We start from the raw sequence: 17,347 nt of genomic DNA, 5'->3' as shown, positions 1-17,347 counted from the left end.
TTTTGAAACTATGTGTATAAATATATTGTGTATACGCTTTTTCTGCATGTATCACCACTTTTCCTATTGTAGTAATATTTATACCCTGAATATAATGTATATTAAGTTTGCCACGAAGTTTGTAAGACACAGAAGGAAGCGTCGGAAGACCCAATAAATGTATATAACATATAAATAGTCAGTTTGACGAGCTGAATCGGCTTAGCCATGTCCGTCTGTCTGTATATATGAGAACTAGTCCCTCAGATTTTCAGGTATCGATCTGAAATTTTGCACGCGTTCTTAGTTTTCCTTTTTTTCGCCGATGTCGGACCACTATGGTATATGTATAGCTGTCATACAAACTGAAATATGGAAAACTTTTTATCTGACAGGATATCTTCACGAAATGTGGCATGGATTAATGTCTAAGACAACATTACAATCTCGAAACAAATTATTTGGATCGGACGTTAAGGTAACGTTACAACCTCTGAAGGAATTGTTCACATTGAATCACTATAGCTGCCATATAAACTGACCGAAGAAAATCAAGTTCTTGTAAGGAATGGTTGCATTTCAGAAGGGTATTATAGTTTCGGTGCGACCGAAGTTAACGTTTTCTATTTAATTTTTTTATTTTTTCCACATGAGTACTCACTAAGATTGATTGATTTTCGCCAACGAAATATTTCACGCCTCAATGAGCGAAATAATTTATGATCATTAAAACTAATTTCTTACGTAATACCTTCGTCACATGATGATTTTTTAATATTTGAGTTGGGTAGGGATGTTTTTAGATTTCTATAAATTTTTCAAAAAATTACGGACTCGTAAAAAAAGGTAAAATGTTATAAATTTGTTCGAAAACAACAAACTCATTAAAAAAGTTGCAATGATAATAAAGAAATCGTACATACAAGTAGTTTACTAGATAATGACACTGTAAGACTACAGTTAACATTTCCATTGGGTTTATGCAATAGGCGTATGATTTGTTTAATCCAGTTTCGACATATGTACATAAACGCGTTTAAAGTTATGCATTCGTGCCCAAGCTGATTGACTACTTGACACTTCAGAGGTTTAGACTGAGACAATTCTAAGGATTGAATAACATTTTAAAAACCCCAAAGTGTACTTTATATTTACAAAAATCTATATTTCTATCAGCAAAATGAATGCTGGGTCACAAGATGGATGATGACGCTCAGTTGGCCGATTATGTTGACCATGTTGACCGTGGAACACGTTCTTTACAGAACTTGACTTTTTGTAATAAAGTTGATCGATTTGTAAACGTTTTTCAGGCGTAAGCCTTTCTACTATGAAATTCAAAACAAACCTGAACAAGAATAACATGAGAGATTGACACGACTCACGCGTGATCTGTCAAAAAGAGGCTATCGAAAAAAGTACCTCTACTTGGATCACCTGTTACAACGGCTACGGTCGAATTCGATTTCTGGTCAGGTCAAAAAACTGAACTGACTAAAATTACTTCATTATATGGAGAACTAAATGTTTAGAGAATATGCAGAATATGACAGTGAGAGGTTCGTTTCATTTATCTCCGAGTGAGCACTCAAGTTAAAATGTAGTTTCGAAAAAAGGCGTTTTATGATAAACAGATTATTCAACTTAGCTGGGAGTTCAAAAACTATTAGAAATATTCATTTGAAATTTTATTATGATATTTAAGTATAGACTATCGAAATATGCAATAAATAAAAAACTAGTGTTTTCAAAACTTCACCTTAGGTGTGCCCCTTAAAATTGAAAATTCATCAGCTCTTGCAGACTTTCTTTTCCAGATATATGTATGTAAGTCGGGACCAGTTCCGGGTACGTGGCCCTGATTACCAAGCGAGTGGTATCATTAGTTAATCATCTACTCATAAAATACTATTCGCCATATTATTTAACCATTGCAAACAGATTCGTATATGCAACCAGCCATTTTACATATTCGTATAAATTTTATTTGTTATCTCATCTCCGCTAAAAGCTATTTTATGTTTTTCATCAACATTGCACACTTTAAACGCTAAACGCTGGCTTCCTTGCAATTTAGCTGGCCGTAATTTGCATACCTTAAACGTTTTCTTGCAATTTGCCACACATCTTAGCTCGGGGCATGACGTAATTCGCTTATTTGTACCTGCTTAAGGTCATCTCGTTTGATGAAAGTGGCTTTTTGTGCTGCCTTTGCTTAAATGGAAAATCGCACAACTCCGCATTTGAAATCTAAACTGGCGATGCACGCTGTGTGCATTGTTTATATTGCCGCTTAGCACACGCTTAGTGACATACATACATATTCACATATGTGGTTTAGTTGTTGCTAGTAGTTAACTGCATATATACATTTTTATTTACATATGTGATGTGGCGGTTGTGCGAATAGTGTAGGAATTAATGAGTGTACACACCCACTCGTTGTTGGCGTTGGTGCGCTGACTTTGTTGCTGCTGTTGTTGTTGCGCGCGCATTAGTCAGACTGTGTGATTTGTTTTAATTTCATTGAAATATATTTGTGTTCTTTTAAATGATTGGCGTTCGCGCATATGTAGCGATGAGCAATATTACTAATTAATAGTTAGAGACACGGAGTGAAGTCATTTTATAAATAAACAAATGTGTGCAAAAAAAAGATGCATATTTTTGACAGTTTTTGTGATTTTCACTTAGAGTGATATATTTAAAAAAAACACGATCGATGCAGTTAAGTTCTGAATTTAAGTTAGGTTAATCTAGTAGTCCAATGAGCCACACATAGACCAGTTTTGGTCCTTTGCGATACCAGATGAAGTTCAGTTACTAAGTCCTTAAGTAGTAGTAGTTAGGATGCCTGCCCTGTGGCCTCACTATCAATACCTCCTCCAGTGTATCATACCGTAAGGACTTCAGATGCTTACGGCGTAGTCTCGCCAATCCGGGACCAGTTCGAGATATGCGTCATTGTTTTTCTGCTGCGTGTGCCGCCACCAGACAGTGACAGGTTAGCATTCCGATCATGTTCCTACAGCCTCTTCCATCGAGTGCCAATAGTGATTTTGTGCACTTCCGTTCTACCGTTTTGCGCATAACTTTTGCAGTTTTGCACCTAGGTAGCTTGTTCCATCGAGTTTTGTTTTTCTTTCCGTCAGTTCTCAGCGAAAAGGTCTGTAGGTGGTTGTTCCAAAGGCTAAATCAGCCTATTTGCAACGTTTACGTTGGTCCAATGACTTAAGTTCTTGAGTGAAAACAATTTTTTAAGGATGCATGCCCAAATTCTTTCTCAAAATGCACCACAATTGCAAAAAGAATAAATGACTGGCGCGCTGTTGTTAACTCGGTTATAACCGCATAAGCGGTGTCCACGCTCAGCTCAGCTATGTTTCCAGCATCTCTTTTGCGATCGCTATGTTTTCGCATACGTTTCGGGTAATTTGGTACGAGTTCAACATTCTCCATTTAGTTGCAGTTTATATGGACAAGTGCGAGCCAAATTTTTATGTTTTTAGTGTCTTTGAATATAAAAAATTCAAATGCATTTTATTTTTGAACTTTTATTTCGGACCGTAGTTCTAGGCCAATACATAAAAATCAACCCTTATCCAAATTTTTCAACAATCAAAATGCTTATCCAAATAATTTTTATCTCCTTTTAAAAGCTTACTGTTTTCTATTGGTATAATTTAAATATTTCTACTTTAAAATGTAACCAATTGTACCTTCATATTTGAATATTTGCCTTAACAAAATCTTTTGTGAAGTTTCCTAATTGCGTAACAGCAAGTTAAGCCATTAAGAAATTGCTTTATACCATACTTATCCGCATTCCTTCGCTGAAGTGTGCCTAACTTCCATCAATCATTTTGAGCTGAGCTCACTGCTGTAACCAGCAAACAAGTGCACAAGCAAACACAATTCAATTATTTGCGAAGCAATGATTGATTTCTCACCTAAATTCTCAGAGAAGCACAAAAATGTGCAAATAAATAAGCAGACGAATTCATGCGTTATTAATATATTTTCTTTCCTTTGGGGGGCTACGCGGCGTATGAGTGACATTAATACACTTCTACATAATCGCATGCGATAAAAGTTACAAATGGCACTTGAATAACAGGCGTGTTGTATTGCACATCAATTTAGCATGGTATGTCAAAGACATGTGTTTGTTGCCACACTTACACGCATACATATTTTAAGACAGAAATATTATTTAATTTATATTTTATATATTTTCTTCGCTTCATCCTTATTATTGGTCCTTCATTGTGTCTTATAAATAAAAACTCTTGACTACTTCTATTGCAATTAGCATCAACTTGTTGCATATTTTAGCCAACATAATCTCCATCATATGACTATTTATTGTAGTGTCTTCTACTAGTATATTATCTTTAAGAATTGCTTTGCAATTATAGCCCAGCTACGTCATATTAAAGCACTACGCTGATGACGCCATGCTTGTAAATATTCCATAGCCCTATAAATAAGCGTGAAAAAGAAACGCATTAAAATAGGAGTATATGCACTCACAAACATACAATGTGTCAACAAATTGGCTGCGAGCCCACCATCATAGTCCAAAAATAGCTGTCTGCCTTTCATATAGCATAGCGCGTTTCGTAAACATTGCTTTAGCGACCAGCCCATAATAATCACTTGTGTGTTTATTTAAACAATTGTATTTGACGATTTGGCTGTGCCTCTGTTTTGAGTGCGATTGCCACGTTAATGTCAGTGTCAACGTTTGCTTTGTTTATCTTATCGGCGTATTGTACTATTAGCTACGGCCACGGTATTTATACGCATTTCCCGATATACATATGTATGTATGGCAACTGAGTGGAAGACCTCTGTACAGCGTCGAATTTATGTAAAGAAAAACGTATTTTTTGAATTATTCATATTATTGAAATGAACTTGTATGTATATATTTATATACCCTATGGAGCTACAATCTGAAATTCCAATACCGGAAACTGAGAGACTGAAAGACATATCCCTTTAAGATTCTAGTAATAAATAGTGAAGTTACTTTTTTCACAAAATGTACAATCATATAATTGCTAACGCTTGTGTATTCATTTGTTTACATTTTGTTATCATACTTTCTGCTACATTAAAGACAGAAAAATAATCCTATTTTGCTGCTCTCTTCAAGTTTTCATGCTGCCGCTTTATCATACAGCGCTGTTGTCAGTTTGGACATTAATTTCATTCTCGTGTTCTCACTTACGACATGAAAATTGCATTCAATTGTGTTGTTGTCGTCTCATCGGCTTCTAAACGCTAAATGGCTTACAATGTTTGCTTGAAATTTCCTCTTCTAAATAACTGTACATATAAATATATATTGCACCTTTATTTGGACATTATTGCCCAATGGCTGACTTCTGTCCAAATGCTTTTCGTTAAAAGCGAAGATTTGCATATTTTCGATAATGGTTTTCTGTTGAATTGAATATTTTCCATTTTTAGAAGATTTTGAGAACTCTCTTTAATTATGTGTAAAGTTAAATATTTTTGTTTGCATTTGTCTTCACAAATTTTATTACCAAATCTGCTTCAAAACCAAAGTTTGTTGAGTTTTTCTATCATCTATGTATCTCTTCTTGCGCCGTCTTAACCTTAAAAAGTAATGTTTTCCATCTTTATGTTTACAATTCGCATCCGAGAACAATTAACAAAGCAATTAAAATAATTTAAAAATCAATAAACTGAGAACTACGATATGAATTCATACAATTAATTCTGATTCCATGCATTCATATTCAAACGGTATATCTCATAAAATCATCTGCCATAAATTATACAGTTATGCCACCATAATCACCTTCATTAATACTCTCATGCACGCTCATCAACAATTTTGCGCTTTCTTAATTTTTCTTTTAGAAAAGAAATATTCAATTACATCATCCACGTGAAACGCACACACATACATGCACAACCACCTAAATACGGACATACAATTTTCCAAACAATTACCTTTGAACACCGTCTCGTTTTCGTTGCGCTCTTTTTGTACTGGTTCCACTCGTATTTTGCTTGGTTGCTTTTGGTCTGCTTCTTGCCACCTACACTTTTCCATTCATTCGTTCACTTTTGTTTATTTCTTCTTTGAAAGGGAAATGTCAAGTTCGTTAAAAATATATGTAAACCGTCCATACCCGGTATTTGTAGTTCTAAATGTCGGTATGTGTGTATATGTGTGCCTTCATTAATTTGTGTATATTTCTAAGGTTGAGCAATAAGTAATTAAAAGCGAAAAAGGTGACAAAGCAGTCGTTCTATACGAATATGTGCTTCTGTAGGTGTGTAATATTATTGTAGTGCTAAGTAGGGAAGGTAAAATTCGTGCCGCATCGAATTCTATTTTAAACATGTCACACTTTTAACATACATATACATATATTGGGCTACCATACCCTTTAAATAGGTTATAATTACTGCAGAGGAGATACCTTAGTAACCTTGGTGCTTTGATACCATCAGATCGAATTCGACCCAGACTGACGAAAACGTATTTAATACAATACTTTACTGTCGCCTTTGCAATAGGCCACTGAGCCAAAACAAACATGCCAACGCTTAATCTGAATTTTTTATTATATATAAAGAGTGATCAATATCGAGGTTCTCTACTTTATTAAAGAAAAAGCACAGAAACTTTAAATTTAATGAGGAATGTTTTTTATCATTCGAAAGAATATTTTTTGGCATTAATTTTTTTGTATATTATCTCTATCAAATGTTGGCCGCGGCTACGTCTCAGATGATCCATATGTTGAGTGCAATTTTCATTGAATCGTTGGAGCATTTCGACTGGTAACTGGCCAATGACACACGTGATATTTTGCTCCAAAGCCTGAATCGAAGCAGTATTGTTCGCTTAGAATTTAGCATTTACATATCTCCACAGGAAAAAGTCTAACAGTGTGGTATCACATGTTCTTGGTGGACAATCGACCGGCCCAGAACGTAAAATAATCTGCTCACCGAAGTGTTCTCTCAATAAATCTATTGATAGATCCGATGTGTGGGAAGTGACGCTGACTTGTACAAACCAAATGTAGCCAAAATCACGAGCTTCAATTTCAGGCATCAAATAGTCGGTTATCAATCGTGCGATAACTGCCTTCTTTGACGGTTACGTTTTCACCGGCATCATTTTTGCAGAAATATGGATCGATGATTCCACCGGTTCACAAACCACACCAAACCGTTGTTTTTTCTGAATGAAATGGCGGCTCTTGAATCTCTTCAGGTTGCTTTTTGTCCCGAATGCGGCAATTTTGCTTGTTTACACACCCATTGCTCCAGAAATGGGCCTCATCTCTGAACAAAATTTGGCTCTAAAACGTTGGATCTTCTTGGAACATTTCAAGAGATCATAGATCGAAGAGATGTCGTTTGGGAAAGTCAGTTCTTGCAAAAGCTGTATTTGTACGCTTGCAATTTAAGATCTCGACGTAAAATGAGCCAAGTGTGCCATACGTCAGTCCGAGTTGCTGCGAACGGCGCCGAGTCGACTCCACAGTCTTCGTGTACATTCACAGCTACGGCTGCTAATTTTCTTGGTTACGTGTTGAACGTGGTATATTCGGTTCAATATTATCCAATAATTAATGCTGGGTCTCAAGATTGGTGATGGTGCTAGGAAGAGTACGGTCAGTAGGTCGATTATGTTGACAAAAAGTTGAGCGAAGCTCGCGAAACACATTCTTTACAGAACGTGAATTTTCGTAACCAAGTTGAACGATTTGTAAATGTTGTTCAGGCGTAACTCTTTCCATGATGAAATGACAAACATTACTGAACATAACAGTACATGACAGCTTGACATGACTAATGCGCGATCTGTCACAAAAAGGCTATTGAAAAAAGTACCTCTCCTTCGATCACCCGCTATAAAGAATTCGACTAGCGCTTAATTCTCGGCAGACAATGTCAAACCTCCGAGTCTATTTCTAACATAAGACAGCCTATTAAATCTTTTTTAGCGTTTGTAGAGTGATTGAAACACATAGGTCTCATAGATCATTTATTATACTCAACATAAGATTATAAGCTTGAAAAAGCATCAAACAGAGATTGTATTAATAAAATGCGAAAATAATATTTTCCAATTTATTTCTTCAATTTTTTTTTAATTTTTATATCAAAATCAATCTCACACCTTACATCACATACATATAATCAGTTCGTGCTCTACTGCGGGTACGCCTCATGCGGAAAGTCACATAAATGCAAATTTAACTGCCTTTTCACACAGAAATTGTATTTGTATCTTTTATAGCGCTGCCATTGCCATTGTCATTGCCACTGCAGCAATACTAGAGTTCTTTCTGATTTTTATTCATATTAGGTTTTTATTTTTCCAAGTGCCTCCAGTTACCATATGGCTTGCTCTTTGATTGGCTGCCAGCCGATTCGCTTTTGGCTGCTGTAAATTATCTGCCCACAATGTTTGTCTCAAAAAGTAAATAAACGCCAATTGACAGCGCTCTGAGTTATAGCTGTGCGGAAAAAATAAACGCTTATCCAATGGTTAGCATGTGGGCTTCACTTCCTTCTGCCTTTTTTGGTTTAATATCTAACTACTTTCGAACACGCGCTATACACGTAGTCGTGCTTTAGGTACCTTTTTCATTAGCAATTCATGAGAATTACTTTGTGGGTTCATACATACATTAATATATACATGCCAGTATATTTATCCGTTTTGCTTGAATTTTCGTGCGCTCCCACAGTTTGACACATTTGAGTCTCTTCATAACTCTATAAATAGACACTAGCAACTGTCGGTTGCAGATCCATCACCGATCTGTCATTAAATGACCAATATTTTACACATACATACATACTATATATGTACATAACTATTCATTTAAAGCTGCTACTTTATCACTAAAAACGATCACTTCTCAACCTGTTCTATTATTTTGCAATTTATTAATTTTTCATGTATTCATCGGTCTTTAATGCCTTTTAACCATAAATTTATTTGTAAATTCTACACTTTATTGCGGTTCTTTATGTTTATTATGCATTGGCGTCATCAATTTGGTGTTGAGTTGTCCACCTCATCGCAGCATTACGAAAAAGGCAAAAGCGACTTACTGTCTGTGATATCTGTTAGCTGTTGGCAAATTGTTGTAATGATTTGTTGTTGATACCTACCGGTTTTTGCAGTCTTTGATGCTTTGCATATAATTTTAATATTTTGTTTTTGCTTTTCAAACTTCATACAAATGAATCCGTATGTTTATGCTCGTGTATAAATATAATCATAGAGAAACTACTATGAGTTAAAAATAGTAAAATTTTGTTCACAATTTTCAAATACTTAATATATTCTTCAATATCTATGTCGTCCCACTCAAATAAATTCCCCTTGCCCCCAATAAACTTGTGCAAACTTTTTTTTTCCAAGCTTGAAACAGTTGTTAAAGTCAATTTCCGCAAGAGTCTTCAACACGCGTAGCGATTCACGTTTAACGTCTTCAATTGAATCAAAACGGTTTCCCTGAAGCGGACGTTTGAGTTTGCTGAATAGCCAGAAGTCACACGGAGCTAAATCAGGTGAATCGATGGTTGCAGCACGATATTGGTTGAAATTTTGGGGAAAAACTCACGAAGAATCAATGCACTGAGGGACGGAGTATTAGCGTGGGCGAAAACCAAGAGTTGTCGGCCCATAATTCCGGCCTCTTCTTAGTAATAACGACGCATAACACTCAAATAGTATTCCTTGTACCTCGATAATCGAAGTAAACTTTCAAACATAACTTTCATTTTTGATCTGCTTTGACGTGGTTTTTATTCAGCCGATTGATTGTCTGTTTACGAGTCGTAAGCATAGATTCCAGACTCATCGTCAATAATAATACATTTCATAGCATCCTGGTAGTCGAAAAGCACTGTTTCACAGACTTTAACGCAATGCGGTTTGTCGAAAAAATTGGGTGATTTTGGAAACAATCCGGCCTTCACTTTTCTTAGACTCAAATGATTTTTTAAAATGGTTTTTACAGATCCTTCCGATATTCCAACGATGCCAGTAAGATCTTTAACTCTTAATCGTCGATTCTTCAGAACCAATATCTTTATTTTAATGGCGTGTTGATTATCAGTTGATGTTGATGGCGTCCTGGAAGTGGTTCATCGTCAACGCGTTCTCAACCCGCTTTGAATAATTTTTACAACTGCATATCAGGTGAAAAGTTAGGTTAGATAAATATGCTGATTACTCGTGAGGTCACGAATAATCCCATTTATACTGATATAGACGCTCGTACGTTATTATGACCCGAACTGCCAGGTATCAAAGAGATCATTGCATATCGACAAAATGCTTAGAGCCTGTCACAAATTTGTTGAGGCGGCTAATTTCTACTCCAGCCAATTCGCCGGGTTCGTAAAAAGTATGGTAAACGAGATCTATTCCTAGTCTGGTGAAAGTTGGACAGAGGGAAAAAATGCGTCTAGAGGTTTCCATCTCTCTTCCCCATTGCTTGCTTGACAAGTTGCCTATTCCAAAATCTTTAGCCTCTCCGCTTGAGTTGAGATAACAAATCAATAATCTTTTATGTTCCACTCTGGGTCAGAAGGCTTTTCCAACCCCACAAGTGCTGGTTGCTGATCAACGCTGGCTAAGTTCGCGCGTCCATAGATCCAGTGTTCGAATACATAAAGAAAGGGGAAGCACTGTACAGTGGAATTTGGGTAAAAGTGCTTTAATGCGAGTTCGTTGCCTTTATAATTTCCGACTATTCCGCTGTGGCCAGACACCCACAGAAGTTTAATGTGGAGGTAGCTTGATGCTCCCACTAGTGAGGTCATGCACTCCTTGGCAAGCTTTGAGTTCATTGGCAACACGCTCCAGGCCTGTATTGGAGCTCTGCTATCCGAGTGGATGCATACCAGCCTAAAAGAAGCCGCACTGCGGAGAGAACATCTGCTGTAAATTGGACGGCTGCTATTCCTACTGTGAAACAACAATTGATTGAGAGCTTCCGACAGATTCCGACAGAAAACTCACCCTCCAACCTTCCTTGAGCTTCGATTCATCCGTGAAAAAGCTTACCTCTCTTTTCCAGCGATTCCGGTCGGAGGTATGTGGGAGGAGAAGCTGCAGCTGACAGTAGCTTCCGCAGCGCAGTGGTCCTAGTTATAAGGGATGCAGTCGAAGTAAGATGCCCCTCTCTGATATCACTATTGATGGCAATGCATCTGCAGGCTATGTCCACAGGTGCTATATGTAGAATGACATTAAGTACCATCCTTGATGTTTTACGTTGGACACCACTGATACCAATGAGAGGTGATATCTTTTTGAAATTTCCATATTAAGTACTGGGTTACTATCGGGTTTAAATCTCTGCTATTTCAAGATCCAAAACAAGACATTACTAGCGTTAGATGTTGCAGCTGACAAAAATTCCAATTTATTTCTTATATGTAAAAGTTTCTCATAAAATCTATCAGCCGTATAAAATTGCTTAAACATATGTACATAGTATAAAATAAAAAGAAACTTGGGAAAACTCCTAGTTAATGCGTTAGGGTTACGTCATCGCCATCACGTTAAATTACTTTAAAGCATCTGTCTTAATACAGTCTTATCATCTTGCAACACTGCTCTTTTGACCAAATTTTATATATGGTCACACAAGTAGCGCCAATTAACTTGAACCGATTAACGACCAAACATTCGCCGCTTGGTTGCTTGACTTAGCTACATTCACAAACTTTTTAATATCGTAATATCTTTTTACGCGAATAACAGCATTTCTTTGCATTTTCAAAAATATGTATGTAGACATTTTTTGCTGTTTAAGTTTTCCTATTTCTGAAAAAGCGTAATTAGTAATCCATAAATAACCATAAACATGTCGCTTGTTCAATTGCCCAACTGTTTTACGATTCCTGAAGCTTATACTCGCCTCTTTCTCTACTAAAGTTGGCTTTTGAAAAAAAAAAAACACTAAATTAAATAACTTTGTCATAATAAGTCGCCGAACTTTTTTGTAGAAAAGCAAAACTGTATTATTTTACTTGACTTTTTCGTATACACTAACAACAAAAAGTACAAAAAAAAATGTTTATTTACTCTACTGCGAATTGATCACAATTTCTCAACACATTACTGTCAACATAGCATTTTGTTTATTTAATAATTATTTCTCAAAACTCATAAAAAGCTTGCGGCGATAAAATCAACACGCCAGAGAACACACGACATAAAGATGAATGAATGAATTTTATTATGGCTCAAGCCAAAGCGATGAAGTTAGCTTCAGAATAATTTACAAATATCAAACCATGGTTTGTGGTTTGTAGAGACTAGATCTTATCAGACAGAACTTATTTTATTTCTAATCGACTTCTGCGGGTTAGAATTGAGGTTTTATCTTCAGAAACTTCATAAAATGCAATCATATTGAATGGTGTTTCGCTGAGACACTCTCAGGTGTACAATGACACAACTAATGATGGATTGATAAAAGTAAACTGCCCCGGCAGAAGAAAGAGATTTGAAGATGTTTGAACTAAATTATTTTATATTAGCTGTCTTCGAGTTGTCAAGCGTTGGAGCGTAGCGAATTGAAGAAATTATTCCGGAATTGATTTGAAGATACTAGAACCTACGAAATTTACATTAACTCGATCGAAAAATGTATACCATATACTACTAGCTGTCAAATGTTAGAGAGTAGATTGTCGAACAAATTATACGAGATGTTCTAACAAATAAGCAACACCTGCGGTGCTACCCTACGCTAACTTTGTCTTCAGTCGAGTGCGAAATTGTGATACGATTCCTTCTTAGTCGTGAAATTATTTTTTTTTTTCGCGTAAAAAACCTTTTTCCCTTAGTTTTATTTTCTATAAACCATTATAATACATTTTGAGTCTGGAGAAAAAACGAAATTTTGTATTTTCTTTGTATTACAAGTACATATTTCGATACTGTGATCCACTGTTGGAGAAGAAACAAACCGTTAAACTTAACGGGTGATATATGTATGTTTCACAGCTTCAAAGTAGAAGATTTATTCTATAACATCTCTAGAAACTGTCAAAGTTGGTTGTTAAGATATCTTGTCAACAACTCAACCGATTTTAATGCAATTTTACACTGGTATTTGAGCTATAATTTACAAGTTCCTAAATGAAGGACGTTTTTGTTCAATTACTCTTCTTCTTCTTCTTTACTGGCGTAAACACCGCTTACGCTAGTTAGCTCGGATGGTGGCTGGCGACAAAAAATTGGATCACATACGACAATATTAAGCGAAAACGGTCGTGGTCGAAGGCCGGTGAATCATCCCAAACATTGGCCAAGCCGGATTAACGGCCACGAAGGTTTTGCTGTGTGTTTGGTGGGATTGGAAGGGAATCATCCACTATGAGCTGCTCCCATATGGCCAGACGCTTAATTCTACCATCTACTGCGAACAACTGGACCGCTTGAAGCAGGCAATCGACCAGAAGCGTCAAAAGCTACGGGAGCTCGGATGGGAGGTTTTATCGCATCCACCATATAGCCCGGACATAGCGCCAAGTGATTACCACCTGTTCCTGTCTATGGCGAACGTCCTTGTCGGTGTAAAGTTGAGCTCAAAAGAGGCTTGTGAAAAGTGGCTTTCCGAATTCTTCGCAAATAAGGAGGGGGGCTTCTACGAGGAGCGTACTATGAAGCTGCCGTCTAGATGGAAACAGATTGTCGAACGAAACGGCGCATATTTGAACTAAATAAATTTTTATAAAGCATTTAATAAAGAGCTAAAAAAGCGGAGATATTTGACAACCTAATATATGAGAATATCACAGCTAGCATGGAGAGGAGATAAAAATATCAAAAACTGATCTATGTTATTTGCTAAAAATTTCGGTTGACATTTATGCTACCTCATATGTGAGTCTAACCTTACTTTCGTTAGTTTCCCAATTACATTTTTCATAACCGTTGATAAGCAAGGCCGGCGGAAATGAGGTCCATACTAAATTTACAAATTTGTTTACTAACTTGACTGCAACTTTTCACTTCGATTCCAAACAAGAATGAAAGGTACATTTTTGTGATTGTGAGTTTCGTGCCGTTAAATCCATTATTATTATGAAGAAGAGGAAGATTGTTATTAAGATACATTTCTAATATTTTTATTAGCATACCTGCTTTCTACACTCGTTCCTTCGACGTTTACATATGTATACTGCATATATATTTATATAGCTTTTTATAAGTGTATAGTATATATTCCTTTTGCTGCCGCTCTAAACCATAAAATTGGAATATTTCTTGTTTTTTATTGTTTATTTTGCTGCTTTGCAAAAATCATTCTCAATTTGGTTATATTTCATATACATACAAACATATATGTATTATATACAAAGGCACTAAGTTTAATGTAGCCACCGGCAGCGGCAACAACAATGCGTTAACCAGCCAAAACAAGCAGCAGTCAAATGGCTAACTAATCGTAAAGTTTGTTGTTGAATTTATTTACATTTACTTTTTTTACTCTCTTTGCCGCTCTTGTTGCTTTATTTTGCTCTCCTCTTCGTTGCTACTTTCATGCACCTACACATTCACACTCACTAAAGCATATATGTCATTTAGGTATTTGTATATTTGTTTGTAGAACTTTTGCCAGCAAAACTCAGCCAAACCGCGCTCGTTTGGATATTTCGAGCTTACGCTGCAGCCACAAAACTTTTCGTCGCCTCAACTGTTGTTTAGTTGAATTTCAGCTTCATCGCGTTGAACTTGAAATTCTTTTTTACATTTTAATTCTGTTAATTTTACGAAATTCTTTTGGCTTGTGGATTAACTGTTAATCGTACATGTATGTACATTTGTAGCTGATATTGTTTTTAATTTTTTTGGTGCGCTTAATCTTCATACATACACTCAGACCCACTTATGTGGCTATCAGACTGTGTTGTTGTGTTTTTTGTGTTGTGTGGTGTTTTTTCTGTAGCAATCAGAATCAGAGAATATGTGCTCATTAATTATGCTTACATAGGTATATGCATACGTAAGCAACAGGTGTGTGCATATTTGCTTCGAAAGTATTTGTTTTCTTTTTGTTTTAGAATTTTTTTCTTTCTACAAAAGTAGTTGTAAAATTTTAATGAATGGTTGCGAAAATTAAATTTTAATTTATTGTTTGCGTTTGCGTAGTGAAAATAAATGAAAGAAAAGATTATTTATAACTGTATTTAAAAGCCTGATAATTTAGAATGTATTAATGCTTAGTAGACCTGAGTAATAAATAAAGAATTCTTGTATTCTGGAAAGCGTGAAGACGAGTGGTATTAAAGGCTTAAGATAGTGTTTAATGGTGTTCCCTAACATTCCAAAAATTGGATTTTACAATCAGTACGAGTGATCAAAGTGCACTTTGATACTCTGGTATATTTTGATATTTAATTTTCTGGCTGCTCTAAAATATTAGTGACAACCTTCTTAAGTGAAAATGACGGTATACGAGCACATGGTTTGAAAATATGTTAAAAGCTTTTTTCTAGAAATACTATGTATTTGTTTATATGGTTTACAGTTCCTTATTACCTGTACCTCATTAGTTGCCGGTTCCCAATTGAGAGGTCCAAATAAAGAGTCTAGTAAAAAATCTATTACTTTTTCATAAGATGAATTTAGTAATCTGTATCTCGCGTTACCGACAGTTGAGAGTGCGAATAGTTTACGGTTCAGTTACTGTAATAGCCAATCGCACGCACTTGTGGTTTCGTCTATTCTATTTCGGTCATTTTAATTTTTTTTAAATATCGTTAAAATAATGGAAATTATCGAGTGCGACAATCATATAAGCACAGTTTTGATTTTAAAATAAAATCGGTGATATAAAGTACAAAGCACACGATGAGAGAGCTATGGATTGCTTACGCTCATTTAACATTTGCAAACGTTAGGTAAAGGTCCAAGAAGGTTGCCTTTTACATTTCGGAATTTGGCAACTATCTGGTAACTCTTAACTTTATCGTAAAGTTTGACATTTCTGATGTTATACATACAGTAACTTAAAATATTCATCTCGGTCCAAAAAGGGAATTTAATCGAGAACACTTTCGCGCGAAATTTTTTTTAAAAGTTTCGACAAGAATTAACTCAGCAACTGTGCATCTATGAACTTAATTAAATTTTTGACGACGAAGATCCATCAAAGATCAGTGGATCAGGTCGTAGAACACTTCACGACTAATTTAGTGAAGGTCGTCCAAAATCAGTTGTTTTTCCGGATCGTTGTTTGCTTGCAGCATAGTCATATGTGAGATTGAGACAGCTATAAGCATTAGTTTGACCTCAATCCATTTTGTATTGCATGAACTTTTGATTACTGAGGCTGTTGTAATTGTTGTTTTAGTTGTAGCGACAGAATTTTGTCGAGTTGACAGTCCTTGGCCGGATGCTGGTCCGTTTAGGTTGCGTAGACCCGACTGTCGCGGTTACGTTCTCCTGTTAAAAAATACGATAACGGTGCCTCGAAAAACATCTATGACAACATGATTTGGTGATAAATCGTGGATTGACTCGTGTTAGACCGAAACTAAGCAGCAGTCGACTGTGGATGTTTCCAGATGTGCCGAATTCAACAAAAGTTGTTCGCGCACGAAGCACTTCCAAGCAAGTGATTGCCTTTTTTTTTGAAAAAAAAAAACTGGACAAGTCGAAAACAAACCACTATTACAACGCAGGACAGTAAAATATTTGTTTGTCAGTTGATTTGACATCGATTTGATGAGTTATCCGCCGTATAGTCCTGACTTGGCACCGACTGACTTCTTTTTATTCCCGTACGTAAAAAATATACTGAGAGGTCAACGCTTTTTGACACCTAAAGAGGAGGTTGATGCGTTCAGAATGCATGCTTTGGAGATACTTACCTCAATATCAATGGCAAAATTGCTTTGGCAATTGGTTCATATGCATGTAATAATGCATAGGGCTTAATGGAGAATATGATATTTTGAAAACAATAAAGCGATTTTCGATGGTGAATATTTGTTTTTAATATCTAACCCGAAATATAAAAGACAATCTACGCAATAAGCTTCAAATCAGACAAAATCTGGCTTGTAAGCTCATCAGGAATATAAAAAAAAATGATGAATACCTACATATGACTTGAAAACTTAAACAGTATATTAGGAATATTGACTGTCAGAGATTAATTTTCATATAAGAATTTTCACTTTCTAGCTGTTTTTACGTTGTTTTATGTCCAAACTCAAAAACTGAACCTAAACTTCAGATTAGTACAAAGTTTTGACCCAAGAACGACGCTATTTAGCTTGAAATCAGCTGAAAATAGTTAATGGGTCTTGGTTTCAGGTG

The 17,347-nt window shown here is 35.9% G+C and overlaps 1 long non-coding RNA gene across 1 annotated transcript in view; it reads left to right on the top strand.

The window, feature by feature from the left end:
* The window catches only part of LOC120767338, a 59,004-nt gene that overhangs the window by 41,046 nt on the left and 611 nt on the right, over positions 1-17,347 (top strand). The window lies entirely within an intron of this gene.

The sequence above is a fragment of the Bactrocera tryoni genome, chromosome 2 (assembly GCF_016617805.1).
Source record: "Bactrocera tryoni isolate S06 chromosome 2, CSIRO_BtryS06_freeze2, whole genome shotgun sequence".
Taxonomy (NCBI): Eukaryota; Metazoa; Arthropoda; class Insecta; order Diptera; family Tephritidae; genus Bactrocera; species Bactrocera tryoni.
This window is presented reverse-complemented; position numbering and strand designations above follow the sequence as displayed.